Source organism: Tupaia chinensis, unplaced genomic scaffold (assembly GCF_000334495.1).
Source record: "Tupaia chinensis unplaced genomic scaffold, TupChi_1.0 Scaffold000153_1, whole genome shotgun sequence".
NCBI lineage: Eukaryota > Metazoa > Chordata > Mammalia > Scandentia > Tupaiidae > Tupaia > Tupaia belangeri.
In genome coordinates, this window is record NW_006159624.1 from 1,865,057 (window position 1) to 1,888,549 (window position 23,493).

The 23,493-nt window shown below is 35.3% G+C and overlaps 1 pseudogene; it reads left to right on the forward strand.

Moving 5' to 3' along the window:
* Positions 1–572: 572 nt before the first annotated feature.
* On the forward strand, positions 573–643 carry LOC114007320 (uncharacterized; annotated as a pseudogene).
* The last annotated feature ends 22,850 nt before the right edge of the window (positions 644–23,493 follow it).

The window sequence follows — 23,493 nt, forward strand, 5'->3', positions numbered from 1 at the left end:
CACTGTTTCTCTCTGTCTCTCCAGCAAGTGCATGTTCCCTATGGTAAAAACCTAAACAGCAACAACAAAAAACTATAATGAAATGGTTGGAAAAGTGCTCTATACTTTTCTTAAAGGATTAAGGTGCATAGTAATTGCTCTGTGAAAATCTTCAGCTAAAAATATCTCTTTTATAATCTTTTAACCCAGGATTTATTATAATCAATGTATTATTTCTATTTTGTACAATTAAAAAAAGGAAAGAAAATAAAGATACAGTGATGATCTTGATGAGATATTGCAGTAGCTCTGGTTCAGTAAATAACAGGAGATATAAAGGGGAAAATGGACAGAATCAGAATCTATATTTGAAGCTATATTACTGTTACTTATTAATAGTTTACATGGTATAATAATGGAAAAAAACAAATAAGTAAATTATTACTAGTAGGTGACTTGGCCTGATAAACTATGGAAAGCATCTTAGCATTCATGTACATGGTTAAAACTGGGAAAAGAAGTATTTTGGAGAAATAGAAAATGAGACTTATATATTTGTTCTGTACACTTGTAAATGTGAGATCTCTATTAGATGCACAAATGATAATGACCTTTGGACATCTGAGTGAAGAAAGTTGAATATAATATGTCTATACATGTACACATATATTCGTTATGTAGATATGATATTTAGACTGACTATTAAATTAAATAAGCTAAAATTAATTTTTACAGAGATTATTTCTTTTTTTACAAATCTGTGATGCATTCCTAAAGACAGAAACAGGTTATATATCAGATTATATTTAATATTTTAATAAATTTCTAATAACTTAATTTTTAAAATTCATTAAATCTAGAAATTAAGAACAAGTGAAAAAGACTTCACCTTCCTCAGATTAACTGTGAAAAAAAATCTCAGTCATTCTCAAAGGAATAAATGTTAGAAATTAAATGAGACTTTGGAACATTTTTTTTTTTTTTTTTTTTTGCTAATGATTAAAAAAAAATGGAAAGTGATTTTTCTATGGTAATTAAAATGTTCTGGAATTGTGTTGATAATTACACAACTGGTACTATACTAAACAGAATTAGTAATATACTTTAAATGAGTGAATAGTATGGTATGTACATTATCTCAGTAAAGCTGTTGAAATTAAAAAAAAAAACTAATACTCTTCACTCTTCAGAAATAAATGACAATGAGAATGCATCAGTTTAAAATTCTATCCAGCTTATTGCATTTGGCCAAAGTTTTACTAATGGAAGCTGTTATTTATTATAACAGTATAAAAATAAATTACTGTTTGAAGTGCTTGAAAATAAAACAAATAAACCTACAGAAAATATGAGTCTAATTTATAATAAAGACTTTAATGAATTAGAAAACAATGGGCTTGATGAATATGCAAGTCCACTTCTTAAAACAGGCAACATAAAAGTATAAATCAAAATATAAACACTCTGTGAAGACTACTTTAGAATTGTAAAATTTATGAATATATGTTCACATTTTTCTAATGAAGCAAACATTTCTTGCTTTCTGTCTCTGTCTCTCTGCTTCTCTGTCTCTGTCAAATGTACAAGGACTATAGCAAAAATCTCTTTTAATAAAGAAAAATGGAAAGAAGAGAAAAGAAAAAAGAAAAGAAAGAAGAGAAAAGAAAAATGAAGAGAAGAGAAAAAAGAAGAGAAAAAAAGAAAAGAAAAGAAGAGAAAAGAAAAAGACCTGCTTCATGGTAATATGTTTCAGGAACAATAGGGATACACATGACTGCACACATACGCACACATACACACATTAATTATTATGAATAAATAAAAATAAAGTGCTATTCAAAATGCCTGAAAATAAAGCAATTATACCTATAGAAAAATGTGAGTCTAATTTATAATAAAGACATGAAAAGCTTGAAAAATAGTGATAAATATGCTTTGTATACATATATAACATATATGTGTGTAACATATGTGAACATATGTAGAAAGAGAGAGGGAGAAGAGAGCTGAATAATACAAAAGATAATATTACCAGAGATCTTGTTGTCTGTTATCTTTCATATATTGCAGAAGTGAATCTATTAATGATACCATGTGTCATATGACAGGCATAATATCCTGTTTTGTAAAATTAGACTAACCGAATTGTCTAAAATAATCTTAAGAAATGATGCTGAACTATTGTAGATAATACATGATAACACTTCATTACAAAATTTTAATGTTAATTTCATCAAATTGTAGTACTTTAAAGAAATAAAATATTTTCAAAAAGCTTTTTTAAAAATGGTTGCACTGCATGCATGCAAGCAAGCCTGTCTTTAATAGTGGAATGAAGGGGGAACAATAGTATTCTTACATGGCATTAACTAGAGAACCCTTAGGTAGTTTCCCCTAAATTTATATAACATAATCCATGTCTAGATTTCATTTGACTTATTTCTCAAATGCCAAAGGAGAAGTATAAATAGGCATAATGATGAAAAGTTCTAGATTTTACATTAAAAGGCTACAATAGTTCATTATTCTAACATAATGCAAAATCCAGTGGTCTATATTTAATCATCTTCATGTGGAAATTCCATGTCAGTTATGGTGCAGATTTCAGAGTTTTTGAAACTCTCTTTTCACATAGTTTCCTGAATGTACTCTACAAATGAGCAATTTTCAACATTCCTTCCCCATCCTCTGCATTTCAGACTCTGCTGATGCTTTTGCTCTCATCGACCTGGGACAGATCATTGCCATTTACCTGCCTTTTCTACATGTTGCTCCAGCATCTTTCTGACAATATTTCTGACTATCTGACTGTAAGATACTGATTGATTTCTGGAGCTTTTTCATTAATTTAAAAACTAATTTTTGTTTGGTGAAAGATACAGTTTCTCTGAAGTAAGTAATATATTGATAATTGGAGAGGATTCAAGAACTCAAGTAGTCAAAGAATAGAAGCAAAACCGATGTTGTGGGAAGAACTCTAGAGGTAAATTTCACTTATCATGCGTTTCAGATTCTACTCAGTACCAGACACAGAGCTGTGTATCTGAACTATGAGGAGAAATAACCTTGAGGAGCTTGAAGCAGGTCAAAGTAAATGACCATTTTACAGAATGTAAAATAATCTGACAATATTATCTAATAATGGTACCTATATGAGTGGAAGGAGTCTTTACTAATGAGTAAAAGAATGGATGTCAGATTGTTAGAAGTGGAGACAAAGGAATTTTCAGGGAGAAGCAGACACAATGAAATCCAGTTGAGGGGAACAACGTGTATCAAGAAATGACAGGGAAAAATCGTAGCAGAAATTACATTTCTCAGCTTCCTGTAACTTCTTCTGTTGGTGAAAACATGCTACTTCCTCTGAAAAACTGCAATTATTGTATGGCTTATCACTGAACCTCCCCAGGTCCAGATAAACATGACTAGATTGGAAAAAGAATGACACTTTTCCCTGCCACAATTTTACAAAAAGCTGTACGTTACATCTAACAACTAAAAGGAAAAACAGTCTGCATGCTAAGATAAACAAAAATAGGATCACCTCATCCAACCTGTGTTCTCATTGTTAAGGAAACTTAGCATCACTCCCTGTGAAAAGCAACCTTGCATTTTAATTGCAATTGAAAGTGTCTCAAACTTTGTGGATATTGAGTAAGATATATGATGTCTTCGCACCACAAACACACTGACAGCAAACAATATTTCTGGTAGTTTTATTATCTTCTGTTATGTACACTCATTTATACTTGGTTAGCCAGTCTTTCTAGTTTTCCCTCCTTGGCACTTCTCATAAGATATTTTTCTCTTTTTTTGTCTTTCTTTATTTCTTTAGTTACTTATTTGTTTATTTATCTATTTAGTACATGTTCATGTCCGTTTCATTGCTAATAACAGGAAACATATGAAACTGGATGATTTATAAAAAAGAAGTTCATATGGGTCCTGATTTGGGATCTAAGGTTTGGAGGCTTCTCTGAAGGGGGTCTTCTGGCTGCATCAAAACATGCCAGAGGTCAAGAGAGTGTGGTCTGTGTTCCATGTATCTCTCTGTTTTATTCTTTCTCTTAATAAACCCATCAAAACTCAAGCATGGGCCCCACTCCCTAATAACCTTTGTTCTAATTATTTCTTAAAGAACCCACCTCTGATACCATAATCAAATTTAGTTTTCACTACCTTAATTTCATTACGATGGTTCAACACATTAATTGGAAGGGAATGTATTCAAACTGATAGCAGTATATTTGGTAAAATATACTCCTTTTAATGTACATTTCTGTGAGTTTTGACAAATGCATGTAATTGCAATATTATCATCACAATTAAAATATAAAACAGCTTCATAAACCACCAAGTTTCCATAAACTTCTTTATGGTTAAGCCCTCTTCCAACTAATCCCTGGCTATCATTGAACATACAGAATGCACCCTATTGATACTGGTTTTTATCTCTTTACATAATACTTTTGAGATTCACCCATGCTTTTAGTGTGTCAAGAATACTTTTTAAAAGTTTACTTACTTTGGGACCAGCAGATGGTGTAATGGTTATATCACTGAACTCCCATGTAGTTGATCATGGTTTGAATCCCAGACCCTGTGGCTTAAAACTCACATTGGGTGCATGTGCATGTGTGCCCCAAATCCCAAGAGGAGAATGAAGGAGAAGGGATTGAGGTGTGGCCGTTCCCCCTGCGGGGGTGACTTCTCATGTTCTGTTTCTCTGGCAAGTGTACACACCCTATAGCAAAAATCTCTCTCTTAAAAAAAAAAATATAACAAAGATGGAAAATTTATACTAACTGATTATCAGGCTTCTTATAGACTTATAAAAATCAAAAGAATATCATAGAATTGTAGACAGGATACACATATTGTTCAATTAAATTTAATAAGAGTGTGTATACATATACAGTTAATTCAAAGACAATGCAACGAAATACATTCTCTTCAATATATAGTTGAAGACCCATCTATGTGCCAGACTTATCTATATGCCAGAAGCAGGAAATGAAATGGTGATTGTCAGGGAAGGGGGTTGAGGGTAAATGGAGAGCTATTGTTTAATGTGTTTTAAGTTTAGTTATAGAGGACAAGTCAGTTCTAGAGATCTTCCATACAACACAGTGTTTATAATTAATAATATAATATAGGGCACTTAAAAATTTGTGAATGGGGGGCCAACAGTGACGTAGTGATTAAGGTGCTGGACTCCCATAGGGCTGACTGTGTTTTGAAAATCACACAGGGCACAAGTGCATGTGTGCCCAGTTTGGAAGGGAAAATGGAGATGGGATTTTAGCATGGTTATTCCTCCTAAGAGGTGATTTATCACTTTTTCTCTCCCTATCTCTCTTTGTCCAGCAAGTGCACATGCCCCATGACAAAAGCCACAAAAGAAAAAAAGGTCATAGAGTATAGATATTGTATGTGTTCTGGACACAAGAAAAAAATAATTGTTAAAAGACACAAAAATTGGGGACCAGCAGATGGTGTAATGATTATGTTGTTGAACTCCCACATAGTCGACTGCAGTTTGAGTTCCAGAGCTGGTGACTTAATACTCATGCTAGGCACTTGTGTGTGTGCCCAAAATCTTAGGAGGAGAATGAAGGGAAAGGGATTGCACTGTGGCCATTCCCCCTTGGGAGTGATTTATTGCTTTCTGTCTCTCTGTCTCTACAGCAAGTGCATGGGCCCTATAGCAAAAAATCTCTCCCTAAAAAATGCACATGCACACACACACACACATACACACACACACACACACACACAAACAAACATTTATATAGTGTGCGATGAGAACATTCAAAAGAGTATTCATTGATTCATATAATCATTACAGAAATGAGCTTCAATGTACATGTAAATGGGGAATAACTTATAACTTTCTGGTTCATCCAGAGCATCATAAGTTTAGATGAGAATAGGAGGGTTTATGAGTTATTACTTTTATGTTTCTTCACTCAAAGGAAAAGTAGAGAAATCAAGAGAAACAAAAGATTAGTAAATTCAAGAAGTAAAGATAACTATAAATGCTGACAAGCCACTGAAAAGCATAGTTAAATGTTTAAGGCAACCCACATTATGACAGTCTAGTATCAGAAAAGAATGAGGTATTATAGAAAGAAATCTATTCATGAACTCTGCTAGAGTTTCTTTTTAATTTTTTTAAAAGAAGTTCTTGTTATAGGGCATGTGCGCTCCCTGGAAAGAGAGAGAGACAGAGAGTGAGAAATCATCCCCCTGGGGAGATGGCCACACTACAATCCCTTCTCCATTCTTCTCTCTGGATCTTGGGCATATATGCACATATGGCTGATGTGAATTTAAGCTGCCTGGTCTGAAACTTGAACTATGGTTGACTACTTGGGAGTCCAGCAATGTAACCATTATGCCATCTGCTGGTCCTTGTGCTACTGGAGTTTCTAAATTTGACAAGATTATAGATATTACAGTATGATAGGTCTTCAAAAAGTTTATGAAAATGCATATAATGAAAAACTTTTTGTATCAAAATAAATTCAAACTACACTTGCATTTTCTGTGAAATTGTAAAGTCCCCACCACATATAGCCCAAATAAGGTGAGAAGAATTTTTCTTTGTTCCTGATCTCAGTAGATGAATTAATATACAATGTAAGTACAAGCTTAGAGGATGCATTAGACTTCTAGATGGTTGTTAATGTCAAAGCTGTAATAGGAAATGTCTCTAATTTTACTAAATGGAAAATAAGATCTTTGTTAGTTCATTAGCACCTTTTGTTACACCTATGCAAGTGCAATTGATCAAATAAAGCATACAATGAATGCTTTTGGTTCAGAAAACAACAAAAATGTTATGGAATTAAATCTATGTTTTAGGGTCAGAGATACAAAAACTAGACATTGGGAACAAAACAAATACACTTTTCGGCAGGCAATAGGAATAAGTGTGAAGAGCACATCCTTTAGTGGGAGGTAGGTGAGAAACACTTTGCACCCTGAGATAAGTAGAAAATAACCAGGTTTTTGTTTTAGTCTTCAAACAAAGTCATTTTGGAACATTTCCTGTAAATTAGCGATTCTCTAAGAGAAACAATTTTATCACTGAAGTTTTAAAATGCTGATATTGTGACCAGCAGTTATTGTAATGGTTATGTCACTGGACTCCCACATAGACGACCGCAGTTTGAGTACTGGACCCGGTAGCTTAAACTCATGCTGGGTGCATGTGCATGTGTGCCCAAGAGCCTAAGAGGAGAATGGAGGAGAAAGGAGTGCGGCATGGCTTTCGCCCCCTGGGAGGTGATTTCTCGTTTTCTGTCTCTCTCTTTCTGGTGAGCGCATGCACCCTATAGCAAAAATCTCTCCAATATATAAATAAAATGCTGATATTTAGGGACCAGCAGATGGCATAATGTTTATATGACTGGACTCCCATGTAGTCAGCCATGGTTCAAATCCTGGACCCGGTGTCTTAAAACTCACACTGAGTGCATGTGCATGAGTGCTCAAAATCCCAAGAGGAGAATGGAAGAGAATAGATTGTGATATGGCCATCCCCCCTGGGGGATGATTTCACACTTTTTGTCTCTCTGTCTCTCTCTCTCTCCCTAGTGAGGACATATACCCTATGGCTAAATCTTCTCTTAAAAAATACTGATATCTAAAGATATATTATTACCTTCATAAATATGATATGCAGATGAATTCTTTTTCATACTTGATTAGACTAACAGTAAACTTAATAATGTGGTAGTATTGTGATTTTCCCTTATAATGTTGTGTTTTTTATTATTCAGTCCTTCTAAGTTTGACAAACTTGCATCTCTGGTAAATAAAAATTTAAGTACTTTCATCTCAGTCATTCCTTCACATAAGGCTAATTAGCATACTTTCCTTTATCTTACAAATTTCAATGAATGGAAGAGATATGCTTTCACACTGCAGATAAACTTGGATGTGTGAGCCCAGAAATAACTGGAATTGAAAAGTTTCTAGCCTCACGGTTCTGATAGGATTAGAACAATTATGTTCATTACCAGACTCATTTCAACTCTGTCCTTTCTTCAATACAGTCCTATGTTTATATTCCTTTTGAATAAAGGAATATACAGTTCATATTCGTTTTTGTTCCTTTCCACTGAGAGCACCTTGATCACAAACATGGACAATGGTTATATGTAAAGCAGAAATTACAACAGATTTTTTTTTTAAAAAAGATATGGTATACACATAAGTGTAAGAAATGCTCAGGAAGGCAAATGCATTATTGATGATGGGAGAATCCAAGTAATGTAGTTGAATCTTGTGACATCAATGAAAAAATAAAACTGTTTATACCAATTTTACTAAGGGTGAAGGTTGTCACTAGAGATTCACTTATGAGCATTATTGAAATAGAGGCTTTATATATGATATGATCAGCTTCTATTTCCCTTTGCAGATTCAGTTTGGCAACTGACAATATGCCGTTTCATGAGCGACTCAGTGGGAAAACTCTTCTGAGCTAAATGATTGATTTTTAGGGAGAATTTTATTTTGTGACAATTGTGAGGAGAGACATGTTTTTGCCTGAGTGGGTTAGGTGCCACTGATGGTATGAACATTTTATTTTTGGAAGTCATGATTTATCTGCATTCCCGTGCATTTGAGTCCAGTTTTCAATCTTCTCTTGACAACTGCTTCGTATTGTATTTAGGAATCTCAGATTGATGTCCCCAGCATGTGTGCTAATTGCAACTTTTTTCTCCAACTCTCACTCTATTCTTCACTAATTTACTTTAAGGTTCATTAATCTCTCCTGCACTTTGACTTTGTCCTAAATTAGCAATTGGAAGCAGGTGATTACATTAACTTCTGTCACTATTGATTTGTCTGTCTTATTTTTGCTAGATTGATATTCACTACTTTTAATTTGGCTCGTTTTTTTTTTTTTTTTTTTTTTTCTCATTAAAGTGAGTCTCCTAGTTGTTTATTACAGTGAAGCATGTGGGAAACATAATTCCAATATATCTTCTTTACTTTAAGCCCATTATACTTTGATCTTACCTGGGAGGATCTTCCCAGTCATTGCACATTTCTTTTAAAAGTAGGGCTATATAAGCCCGGCATAATGTCACATCTTTTAGTCTCAGTTAACTGGTAGACTAAGACAAAAGAGTTTGGATGTAACGAGAGCCCATATTAAAAAAAAAAAGAAAAAAATCCAGGCTACTTATAAAATAGTTGAGGTGAATAGAAATTTGAGAAATGTATCATTGGTCGACATAGATAAAAAGAGAAACCATAATACCTTTAGATTCAGTAAGAATGTAGTCTTCATTGTGTTTTCTTCATATGAATAAGGATAAAATGATTTCAGAGTAAAAATACAAATGCCATTCTCCTTATTGTTCTGTCATCTTCTAATAGACCACTTCCCCAAATCCCACATTATTTGTGTATTAAAGATTTATTGAATTTTTTGGTTGATACCTTATCTTTTAAAAAACAGTAGAGTAATTGGGTTATTTTTTCTTTTTATTTGTTGAAACATAAGTATTCTTTCATTTTCTGCACATTTTTCTTATCACACATATTAATTGCAAATATTTTCTCCCATTACATAGATCATCAGTTTTGAAAAATTTTAGTAGAGTTTATTTTTGTTTATATCAGATTTAGGTTTATAGAGAATATTAACAGAAAGTGAAGAAAGTTCCCTCTCTGGGCTTATAGTTTGCTCTACTACTATTATTAATTTTTTTTTTTTTTAGAAAGAGATTTTTGCTATAGGGGGCATATTTTGGTGGTGAGACAGAGAGACAGAAAGCAAGAAATCACCCTCTGGGGGGATGGCCATGTACAATCCCTTCTCCTCCATTCTCCTCTCAAGATTTTGGGCATGCACACACAAGTGCCTGGTACAAGTTTCAAGCCAGCAAGTCCAGGACTCAAACCACAGTTGGCTATGTGGGATATGGGAGTCCAGTGTCCAGTGCCATAACCATTATGCAACCTACTGGTCCTGTTTTCTCTGTCGTATAGTTCTATAGGTTTTGTCAAATGTATTATGTCATGTTGTCTTAAGTTATACCTGAAATTTTTATTTTATTCAGGTGTGCTGAGGGTGATCGATCAAACTGCCAATGAAAACATAGCTGATTACTCATACTGTCCAAAAGAAAGGTAATGTCAAGCAGGGCCAAGTAGAGAACATCCATGTCTTTTGCAGAAGAGCAAGAGAGGAACTGCTAGAACGTCTTCATAGAACGTCTTCATTGTAGCTTCTGTGGGAAGGAATTGATAAAGTAATGTAAAGAGGTCACTCGGGTTTGTGGTTAGCTAATTAATAATTTCCTCCAGCTCTAAGGAGTAGGAACTGCCATTTACCTTCTGATGCCTGGGGCAGTTAGGGAAGGGAGTTAGCTTCACATGTAAAAGTGCCTATTAAAGCTGATGGGTAGGGAGTAAGGGATCTAAATTGGCTAGCTTGCATATGAAAGGCAGCTACTCAGAGAATCCCTTATTACCTCTAGGAATCCATTAACTCTGGGAGGGTCAGTCTCTCCCCTCATTAAAGCCCTAAATGTCTGTCAGACACAGATACTGGAAAATAAAAAGAAAACACATGTATTTATCATTACATTATCATACAGAATCATTTCTCTGCCCTGAAAGTCCCCTGTGTTTCAGCTATTCATCGCTTCTGCTTCCCATGCTAACAATCCTGCCCTTACTGCCTATAGTTTTGACTTTTCCAGAATATCATATAACTGGAACATACGATGTAGCTTTTTATTTCCCCCTGGTTTGCTTCCTCCACATAATAATACACATTAAAGGGTACTCCATGTATTTTTATGGCTTGATACTTTATTTCTTTTAATCATTCAATTATATTTCACTCCGTGATGTACCAGTTTATTGACATTTGTTGAAAGGCATTTTGGTTGCTTCCAATATTTGGCAATTAAACTGGGTATAAACCTTCATGTGTGCCGGGGTCCAGCCTTGGCGGGGGTGAGTTTGAGACTTGTACACAGGAAGGCAACACGGGTGATCAGAAACAAAAATTAGACTGAGACCTCCATGCCTCTTAGCATGTTGTCAGCTGGTTACAGCCAGAGTCAGCTCCAGATTGCAGCGCCGTGGCTATTAAAACATATGTATTTATTGAGGGATGTTTAAGAAGTAAGGGGCGGTGAGAGGAAGTAAAAAATTTACTTTAAAAATAGGGAATACAAAGCATGGAAACAATAATTATAAAATATGCTGTTTGTCTTGTCAGCTCAGGTAAAATCAATCACAGTTCTTAGGATGAGGAAGTCCATTTGTCTGTTGTATTTTCTTCTTAGATTTTGATTACTGGGAAGGGTCTTTTAAAGAGGGGGCTTACAGGAAGCTTGATAACTTCAGTCCTGGGCCAGAGCGGCAACATTGCTGGTTACAAAGGCCTAGATAGGAATCTAGTCTTGTTAAGTAAAGACACAGTTAATATATGGACTAACTATATATAACAGCAAAAAAGGGTGAGTCTATTGTCCATAAGGGAAAGGAAGATGATCTTGTAGCTCAGGAGACAACACAGGATGCTTTTTCAGCAGTTTTTCATAGCCAACAGCACATAGATGAGAAACTCTTTGTAGTTAAAAACTATCTGTTGCTTTAGATAAGACCTCCCAGCTAAGATAGTTACTCTTCCTCCTGGAGCCTTCAGGTTTGTTGATCCTGTCGTTGTTAGCCAGATCTGTCCTTCCTCTATTAACCCACGGGTCCCTGTATTTATTTGCTGAATTTTTTGCCTGTTAATCAGTGAATTCTTGTGCTATGTCTTAAAGTCCCTGTCATGGGTGGATATGCTAACTTGGCCTAACATAAGTTAACTTTGGCCTGCAGCTTTAACAAGGAGTATTTACGTAAAATTAGCCTTAAACTAACTTAGTCTACATATGCTACTAGCGCTAATTTGGCTTATACTAACTTAACCTGTATGTTAATTTTAGCTTAAAACAGACAGGTGGAGGAGTCTCAAACTTCTTGGCCCTCGCATGCCATTTTAGGAAACCACATTCCTACAAGATCACTAATTGGCTTTATTGTAAAGTTGCAATAAGGCTGGGGGTGATTTTTTACCCTTGCAGGGTACTGTAATAACAGTAAAGCTCATGGCAGAGAAATTGAGTGCAGGTCAGTACAACGACACAAGGGGGGGGGCTCGTAAACTGTCAGCCTTGCCTTGTAGTTTCTTCCCAGTCCAGGCCTTGCCTTAGGGATGGGAGGCAGCCTCTTTACCAACTTGTGTTGTCTGCATGGTCCTGTCACATGTGGAGGCTTTTGTGTGGACATAAGTTTTCAATTCACTTGAGTAAAACAATGAGCATGATTGGTGAATCATATGCTGAGAATGTTTTTCACTTCGTATTTTGTGCATACACCCACAAGCAAACTTCCTTGCAACATAGCTATACCCTTTTGCATTCCCACAACAATGAACTGGAATTCTATAGTGTCATCCCTCCTCAGTACTTAGTATTGTCAGTGTTTTGGAATTTAGACATTCTCATAGATGTTTATCTCATTGGTTTTTAAATTTGTAATTCATAAATAGCACATAATAATAAGGACCCTTTTTTATGCTTAATTGCCACTCCTGTGTCTTTTCTGGTGATGTGTCTGCTCAGATCTTTTGTCCACTTTTTAACTGGGTTTAAAAAAAATCAAATCCAGGTGTGCACATAACTCTCATAAGTGTTAATTAGGATATCAGAAACAGCAAGGGTTAAGAAAGCCCCATACATTCTCTTATTTTGTGACATTCATCAAACTCAAGATAACTACCTGCACCATGAGACTCATAAGAAATAAATGTGGGGGCCAGTAGGTGGTGTGCTGGTTAGGGTGCTGAATTCCCACATGGTCAATGGTGGGTGGACTCCTGGATCTGGCAGCATGAAATTCATGCTGGGCAGGGGTGCATGCCTGCCTAAAATTCCAGGAGAATAGAGAAGAAAGGATTGCAGAGTGGTCATTCCCCCTGAGGGGTGATTTCTCACTTTTCCTCTCACTGTCTGTCTCTCTAAGGTGAGCACATGCATCCTAAGGCCAAAAAAAGTACATAAATAAAAAAGGAAAAACAAAGATAAAAAGTTGGAGGGGATCTTGGACATATATTTTGACTAAACAAAGAATCTAAAACAGGTTAAACAGGGGATCAGAGGAAGGAGATGGTGCTTGCTTGCCCTCCTCAGCACTGGCCTATTCCATCTGTGGAACATCTCTCTCTCTGAATAAACCTCATGTTCAGCTTGTTTCTTTGTCCTTCAATTCTTTGCTGCCATGGGAAAGGACAGACCCCATTCATTACAATCTCACAGTTCAGTACATGTGTACAGAAAAGTCATAAAAATAATACCTAGAATTTATATATCCTTTATTGAGATTCATCACATATTTAAAATTTTGTTTTATCATTTTCATTCTTTCTGTCTCTTTTGTCTCTCTCTTTCTACGTTCTTCCTTTCCTTTCTCACTCTTCATAAATGCGATTATATATGAGGAGATTTCAAAAATTTGTGGAAAATTGGAATTAAAGTATGAGTTTATTTCAGTGCAAAACTTTTTAAAAAATCCATGTGTAGTATTTTCTTTTCTTTTACATTACAAGAGGGCATGAGGATATACCAGAAAGAGAAAGAGAGAGCAAGAAAGCGTCCTCTAGTGGGATATGGTCATGCCACACAGTCCTTTTTTCCTCATTCCTCCTTCCCATCAGGATTTTGTGCATACACTCACAAGCACTAGCTTTGTTTTCCAAGTCAGTGGGCTAGAATTCTAACTGGAGTCAGACATTGGTTGGATATGTGATATTTGGCTCTTTGGCTTTTTTAACCACTAGCCTACAGGACCAGCCTGAATAGCTTTTCTTTTTTCTTGTTTTCTTTTTGGAGAGGTTTTTGCTATATGGTGCGTGCGCTTTCCAGAAAGATATAGAGAGACAGAGAGACAGAAAGCGAGAAATCACCCCCCAGGGGGGATGGCCACACCGCAATCCCTTCTCCTCCATTCTCCTCTCAGGATCTTGGGCATGTACGCACACGCGCCTGGCGTAAGTTTTAAGCCACTGGGTCTGGGATGCGAACCATGGTCGACTACATGGGAGTCCAGCGATACAGCCATTACGCTAACTGCTGGCCCCAGCTTTTCCATAATATGCATTTTCCATGAACTCTTAGAAGATTATATAGATAGATAGATAATGTATATATAACATATAGCAATTATATATACCATATATAATATATAGTGATATACAATATGTTATATATCATATAATAACATATGATATACATACATATCATACATAATCATGTCCCTTTATCCCATAGTACTTTTGTATATATTTTCTTCAAATAAGGATTTCTATTATGTAACTATAGAATAATTATCAAAGGTAAGATATTTGACACTAATTTAGAGCATATATACAAACTTCTTAAATTATATCAATATACTGTTTAATTATTTTGTTCTTCTAATCTAGGAACTAATTAGAATCATTCATTGCATTTACTTTTTTTTTCTTGGTCATCTATTTATACTGTATGAAACACTTTCTCAGACCTTTGTTTTTCATTGTAAAACTTTTTTTTAAATGTTTATTTATTTCATGAGAGAGAGAGAAAAAGAAAACACCCTCAATGAGGACTCATACCATAGTCTTCCCTACCCTCAGACCTCCCAGCTGGACAGGACCATAGACACACACACATGTGACCAGCACGTACAAGTCAACCTGAACCCTAATCTTCCATGTGTCCTCCAGCTTTGAAGAGCACTGCACTTATCACTGGACACCTTTGCCTGGGTCTGTAAAGTCTAATATAGTTGCAAAATTAGTAAACAATGATACACAAACTTGGAAAAGTTAAAAAAGAAAACTTTAATATAGTTAACTTTTCTGTTCGTAAATTATCTATTGTGGTAATTAATGTGTTATTAAATAATCCATGAAACAAAAGATCAAAAATACTATACAAAATTGTTCTAGCAGAAGTATATGTAATATATTCAAAACAGAATTAACTGAAGGCACTTATTCTATTTTATTTGGAAAGGTTTGTATTTAAGTGATCAAAATTGGGTTTTATTTTAAGAGTGATTCTTTGTTTGTGTTTTTGTGTGTGTGTGTGTGTGTTTTTTTTTTTTTTTTTTGAGAGTATTTTGCGAAAGGGCGCATGCTCTTGCCAGACTGATAGAGAAAGACAGAGAGACAGAAAGCGAGAACTCGCCCCCAGGAGGGATGGCCATGTTGCAATCCCTTCTCCTCCATTCTCCTCTCAGGATCTTGGGTATGCACGCACACGCGCCCGGAGTGAGTTTAAGCCACCAGGTCCAGGACTCGAACCACAGTTGCCTACATGGGAGTCCAGCGACATAGCCATTACACTAACTGCTGGTCCCAAGAGTGATTCTTTATTTTAAAGCATAGCTTTTACCCTTTACATTATCATGTCTATTTCCTATTCTAATGTGTAAGTTTAGGAAGACATTTGAGTAATTACTTGATTGACTACTAAACTTGCATATTTTCAATTTACCTCTCTTCCCTTGATTATCTGTTTCTTTGAAATTATTAGTTTACCTTGAAATGTAGAGTACATCTAATCAACTTGTATAAATCTCAATTCCATTATTTCCTAGTGATGTGAATATGGTAAAGTTGTTATTTTCTAGTTCTACAGCTTTAGTTATAATTTCTTTAAATTAAGACTGGTAATGTTATCCCCCAAGAGCTAATGAACAACAAATAATTAATAAGCATTAAAAACAATTACTTTAATAATTTATAAAAGGCACTATTGGCTGGAAGTTAAGATTAGATATTTTAGATATACATACACATGAGTTAAAATCCTGGATAATTAAGTTACTAGCTGCTTTATGACAAGTTTGTTTATTCTCTTGACATCTCAATTTTCTCAGCTGTAAAATGAAAAGAATGATTATACCTATTTTATGAAACTTTAGAGAAATTTAACTGAAGTAATGTGTTTAAAAATTATTAGTACAGTGCCTCACACATGCAAAAGATTCCTTTGAAAACTTCTATAGGCTGCATATTAGTTTTCTCACTAAAGTTCCATAAGGAGAGTTAGTCTGAACAAATTTTTCTAACAATTAGAGCAATGTAATAGGAAAAGACAGTGCCTCTGAATGCTCTGATTTATAAAACACTAGATAAAAATCTGGAAGTTGTACTAAACAGTCCGTTTCTATATGCTAGGCTATCTGTGCAGTTGTTTTTTAACTTTAGGATCCTAAGAAGCTATGATTTTATGTTAATATCTAAAGATAAGATAGGTTTTAATTTGTAGAAGATTTTATTATCCTATTGCCGGATCATCAACATTTTTAATACCAATTAATATTAAATGTTATAAAACCTTAAACTATTTCTCAGGGATCTTTATACTTTTTAATTTGTTGTGCCTTACTCTTTACAATACAATCAGCATTCATGGCATGATTCATGGCATGAGGACACAAAATATGCTTTGATGGTAACACCCTTATCAACTTAATATTTATTTTAGGTTATAGTCAATAATTTCTACTTATCAAATGGAAATAATGGTTATGATAGATAAAATTTACAGAGCACAAAATATTTTTGAACACTGTGATAAGCTCTTTCCAGATACTGTCTTACTTACAAAAATTTAATAATAATATGGAAAGTTTTATTACCATAATTTTTAAAAATAAGAATTTTTTTCAAGTTTTTGCAACAAAAATAAACAAATATATTTTGTACGAAAATAAGTATATACTTTTATTCCATGTTCCATGAACATTTTTAAGTTCCTTGGTAATCATACTTAGATGTTAGGATTGTTGTAAGGATCAAATAAATGAATAAATTCAAAACAGGATAACAATGGACAATTAGTAAGTGCTCAGCTCCATTGTCTCTATGTTTTAGTTTATTTATATTTACTTAGAGAGAATGCAAGAGAGAATAGATGAGAGAGAGAGAAACAAGTACCCTCGACAAGATCTTGGCACACTGAAATTCCTTTTCCCCTTTGCCCAGGCCTTCAGCTAGTTAGGATCTTAGGCAGGAGTGTTTCAGGTTGAAGAAGGATTGAAAGTCAAGGTTGACTGCATGGTTTCCACCGCTGAAGATCAGTATGCCATTGCCTATGCCACAGAGGCTGAGCCAATTATTGCTATTTTTATAACACATACCCACGTAAGTGTATTTTTTCTTTTGCCTTTATCATTTAAATGAATGGCATAGTATTAGAAATTTAGTTTTGCTTTTTCTTTAATTTTTCAAATATATAATTACCTTGGGAACATTACAAGGATTATATGTACATGAATCTACCCTCTTCTCTCTAATAGTTTCACAATACTTCATAGTATGCTCTATTTTTAATTGATTTAACTCAGCATTTTTGTTCTTGGTACTATCGACATATTGAGCTGGATAATACTTTGTGTGGGGCTGTGTTGGGCATTGTAGAAGGTTCACCAATGAACCTGACCTCTACCGATTAAATGACAGCAGCAATCCCCACCTAATTACGATGATCAAAATGTCTTCAAAAATTGACAAATGTTTTCTGGGAGACAAAATTACCCTGTTTGAGACCCACTTATTTAGTCAATGATCAATTAAAGGACATTTAGAAGGTTTCTATGTGTTTGCTATTAAAAACAAACACAACAATAATACATTGAATTTCCTTGCAAAAATGTAAACCTTTGTGCATATTACTTGGATTTCTTTCTTTCTCCCCCTCCTAGTGATATGAGACTTTTACAGACATTTTTCTTTGAACAACCTGAGTCTACAGTCAGAATATATTACCATTTCTTTCTGGGAAAGTGTTTATTTTCCTCCCTTTTTAATCAAAATCCTCTTCTCTTCCCTATTCAATTTTTTTTTTTTTGAGAGGTTTTCGTTATAGGGCACATGTGCTCGCCAGAGAAACAGAGAGAGACAGAGAAATAGAAAACAAGAAATTACCCCCCAGGGGGGCTGGCCATGCCACAATCCCTTCTCCTCCATTCTCCTCTCTGGATCTTAAGCATGCATGCACACACACCCAGCATGAGTTTAAGCCCCTGGGTCCAGGACTTGAACCGCATTCGACTACATTGGAGTCCAGTGACATAACCATTACTTCCCCTTCAATTTTCAAAAATTCTAATTAATTTTTTGTCAGCAGTATAAGTAAGAGCCTTTGCTCATGCTATTAAATAGAATTATGATGAATTTCAAGTATTTACAGTATCTTGGTGATAGAAGAAAATCTGACCAGTGTCAGAGGATGGATCAACATAGCTCAATATTCCAGGTTCTTAGATCAGACAGATTATCAGAGAGCTATAAGAACCAGGCCTATGTTCTGTTTCTTATATTTACAATGCCAAATGCCACCTCCTATTTTGAAAAGATGTATATTGATGGAATATCTCTCTCTCTCTTTTTTTTTTTTTGGAGAGGTTTTTTCGCTATAGGGTGCATGCTCTTGCCAGACAGACAGAGAGAGACATAGAGACAGAAAGTGAGAAATCACCCCCCAAGGGGGATGGTCATGCCGCAATCCCTTCTCCTCCATTTTCCTCTTGGGATCTTGGGCACGCACGCACACACGCCCAGAATATCTCTTCTTAAAAATGGGAGACTGAGGGGGCAGCCAGCAGGACAGCTGTAAGGCAAAATGCTCTGGGACCATATGGGAAAGCCCTGTGTTCATGTCTTTAGGCAACCCTATATACCCCAGGTACACAAACACACGCCTGTGATCAGGGGTGGCAGAGGTGGATCATGGTGTTAGATCCTGTTGAATGCAATCCTCTCTGGATCTTAAGCATGCATGCACACACACCCAGCATGAGTTTAAGCCCCTGGGTCCAGGACTTGAACCGCATTCGACTACATTGGAGTCCAGTGACATAACCATTACTTCCCCTTCAATTTTCAAAAATTCTAATTAATTTTTTGTCAGCAGTATAAGTAAGAGCCTTTGCTCATGCTATTAAATAGAATTATGATGAATTTCAAGTATTTACAGTATCTTGGTGATAGAAGAAAATCTGACCAGTGTCAGAGGATGGATCAACATAGCTCAATATTCCAGGTTCTTAGATCAGACAGATTATCAGAGAGCTATAAGAACCAGGCCTATGTTCTGTTTCTTATATTTACAATGCCAAATGCCACCTCCTATTTTGAAAAGATGTATATTGATGGAATATCTCTCTCTCTCTCTCTCTTTTTTTTTTTTTGGAGAGGTTTTTTCGCTATAGGGTGCATGCTCTTGCCAGACAGACAGAGAGAGACATAGAGACAGAAAGTGAGAAATCACCCCCCAAGGGGGATGGTCATGCCGCAATCCCTTCTCCTCCATTTTCCTCTTGGGATCTTGGGCACGCACGCACACACGCCCACAATATCTCTTCTTAAAAATGGGAGACTGAGGGGGCAGCCAGCAGGACAGCTGTAAGGCAAAATGCTCTGGGACCATATGGGAAAGCCCTGTGTTCATGTCTTTAGGCAACCCTATATACCCCAGGTACACAAACACACGCCTGTGATCAGGGGTGGCAGAGGTGGATCATGGTGTTAGATCCTGTTGAATGCAATTCTTTGTCTGTCATGGAAGAAATAAATGAATTTAAAAAAACAATTAAAATTTTTAAAAAAATGAGGGTAGTGAAATAGAGAGACACTTGGCAGTGATAGCTAAAAGAATTAGACAAATCTCAGTACATAATCTGGATTCTATTCTTATGACATGTATGATCTTGTACTTTTTTAAAACCTATGAGCTTCAGTTTCTTTGTCTAAGAAAAAGAGAATAGTATTAGTTATTTCAAGGTCCTTGTGATAATTAAATAAGATAATATGGGTAAAGTGCTCAGTAGAGAGTCAAATGCATACTACAAACGTGATTCCAGACCTAATGGAGTCTTTCAATCTATTTCTACGATATGAATTTGTACTTTGAAATCTCTCTAAAAGTCAGCAGTGATGTCCAGAGTTGTTGACAAGATCCTGCAACTTCTAGAGCATCATAACTAGACTGATACTGATAAAATATAGTTATACTTTCTTTTTATGTCACTACATATTGCTAAGCTTGATATACTAAATTATTTAATATTCTTTCAAATAGATTTCTTCTTCTTTTGTTCTTTTAAATGCTTCCAGTGTCACTTTCTGTTGCACTGTTCTGACTCAGACCAATAGATGATGCAATTCATGAATGCTGTGTACATTGCAATTCCTGCCTCATATCTTTTCATAAGCATTAGTGAATGTCAGTGATGAGTAAGACCTGTATCCCACTTAAATCTCCTTGACCACTCATACATACAATATATACATAAAATCCTCCCCAGTTATCAACTACAAAATTTAAAATCTATCATTGAAATATATAAGTAGATCAGATTCTAAATATGTCAGCTATGTGGGAAATATTTCAGAAAACCTAAAAGCAAATTCACAAGTAAATTTGACAACTATTCAGATAGATGCTATGCAAATATAGACACACACACACACACACACACACACACAGATATATATATTCTTAAAATGAAAAACTCAGTTATGTATACATTCAAAATCAGATACAGCTGAAATGAAAGTAAATGATGTGAAAGAGATGAAGAAATTATCAAAAAATGCAGAGAGGAGAACCAGCAGTTAGCATAATGGCTATGTCGCTGGGCTCCCACGTAGTCGACCGTGGTTCGCGTCCCGGACCCGGTAGCTTAAAACACACGCCGGGCACGTGTGCGTGCGTGCCCAAGCTCCCGAAAGGAGAATGGAGGAGAAGGGATTGCGGCATGACCATCCCCCCTGGGGGGTGATTTCTTGCTTTCTGTCTCTATGTCTCTTTCTGTCTGTCTGGCGAGCGCACACGCCCTATAGGGGAAAAAAAAATAAAAACTCTCCAAAAAAAATGCAGAGAAAAGATATACAAACACAAGAATACAGAAGAGATTTAAAAGACATGGTGGGATGAAAAAATTCATACATATCTTGTGGAAATCAAGGTAAAAGGGAAAAGAGCAGATGGAAGACAGGTAATATTCAATATTACAATAGCTTAAATTGATAATCATTCAAAGCATAAATCTTTACCTAAGAAATTTCTAAAAAATGTTCTTTGTAAAGATATAAACAATCTTATACTAAGTACCTAAGCTTCAAGATGGAAAAATATACAATAAGCCTGATCAAAGTTAACCAAAAGGTCAAAACGTGGTTTATACAATATAATAAATAATATAATGATAATTAATTTGTTTGGTTAAAAGTAACCAAGGTCATTATGTGTGAGGAGAGAAGACGACCTGTTTTAAAACTTTGCATTTTTCAGGAGATAGTATAATATACTAATTTACTTTAGACTGCATTAAGAATAAATTGTTTAATTTCAAGGTTACCTATTGGGAAAAAATGGAAATAGAGTACCATATCCAAAACCTTCATGAGAACAATTAGATTAAGAAAACAAAAATAAAATAAAAAATAAAAAGAATAACAAAATGCATTGGAAAATTGAAAAGCATAATTTAACCTGAGATAAATAAGTCCAAATATATCAAAAATCTTTCAAAACAAAAGATAGTAAAAATATTAAATTCTAGACTTCTGTGAAGCCTCTAAAGCAATAGAGACCACAGAGTGCTTATATTAGAAGTTAGGGAGTGCTGGGGTCAGCTGGTGGCATAGTGGTTAAGGTGCTAGACAAACCACATGGCTGACCATGGTTTGTGTCCCAGACCTGGTGACTTGGTTTCTCACTTTTCTTCACTTTTTCTGTGCTTGTCTCTCTCTGGTCAATTTAACATGAATGAGTGAATAAATAAAATTAAATAAACAATTATTTTTTACAAAAAAGAAGTTAGGGAGCATTGAAAATTATAAAACTAAATATTTATTTGTTAAAATGTTGCTTATCGGGACCAGCAGTTAGTGCAATGGCTATGTCGCTGGACTCCCACGTAGCTGACAGTGGTTCGAGTCCCAGACCCGGTGGCTTAAACTCAAGCCGGGCGCGTGTGCATGCGTGCCCAAGATCCTGAGAGGAGAATGAAGGAGAAGGGTTTGCAGTGTGGCTATCCCCCCTGGGGGAGTGATTTCTTGCTTTCTGTCTCTCTGTCTCTCTCTGTCTGTCTGGCGAGTGCACACACCCTATAGCAAAAACACCTCTCAAAAAAAATTGCTTATCCAAATAATAGAGAAGAAAAATATTTAGATTAGAATAAAACAAAGAAAGACAGCCCTCAGAATGGGAAAATATTTTTGTAAATTATGCATCACATAAGGGACTGATAACCAGAATACACAAGGAACTGAAGAAGCAGATTGAAAGAAAGATGATCAATCCTATTAAAAGATGAGAGAAGGATTTGAAAAAAACACTCTCTAAAGATGACATATGAATCGCCGAAAGGCATAGCTTATTTCATCTTTCCAATAAACCTACATTGTGGAAACTGTAAAACAAAAATTGCACTGGGCACTCTATAAATGGAAAGGAAGTCTTTACTCAAGTCTATTACAGTAGGGAGAGAGACTTGGTAATAAGAGAGAGCTTTAACTTAATTCTACTAAAATAGAAGGTGAGAGAAATTTTAAATGGTAGTGTGAACGTACAGAAAAGTACTGGAGAATGTTAAAGTGCAAGTTGTGTAATGTGATTAAGCTATCTTTGTTGCTAATTGTCTTTCATGGAAGTTAAATCTTTCTTCTCTCCCACGGAGACTAAGAAACACAGGCTCAATCTTTCCTGGTAATTATACTCTCAAGAGATGGCTCCTAGATCATTGAGGAAAGACATTCCTAGGTTATTAAATAGTTACATATCGAAGAATCAGAAAATAATTTACAATTGCACTTTTAGTAAAGTAAATCATCTACAGAAAGGCAGGTTAAGGGGCCTCTAATAAGAAAAAGCTGCCTAAAGTTTAGTGTCTCTGAGGGGGTGTGCTAAGACTGTCTTGGTTAGTAATACTATCATTTTCATTTTTAGATGAGAAAACTATGAAAGGCCCTGAGGTTAAGCAATTAAGTTGTCGAATCAGTTAAGAGATGAAGTCAAGATTTTAGTGTCGGTAGTCTGGTTCTAGAAACATTTTTCATAACTCCTATTCTATATTGTCATTTATTTGAAAGCTGAATGTCCCAGACAATCCAGAACATATAGTAAACATCCCAAGAAAAGATTCTTGAGTTCTGACTAATATGTAAAAATAGCAAGATTACTGTATCATATGAAATAATTAACCAGACATTATGCTCCATTTATCCACATTCCTTAGGAATAAAACTACAAAGACATTTGAGGCATAAATCTTTGGGGGATCTACTAGTGATATGCCAAGTAGAACAGATACTTAACTGAGGAAAAGATTGAGATGAGGAAAGACAATGATTTAGTACACTGCAGAGAGCTCCTTTATAAGAATGAAGACATTGAAAGATTGAGTACTAGATTACATGGTAAGATATGT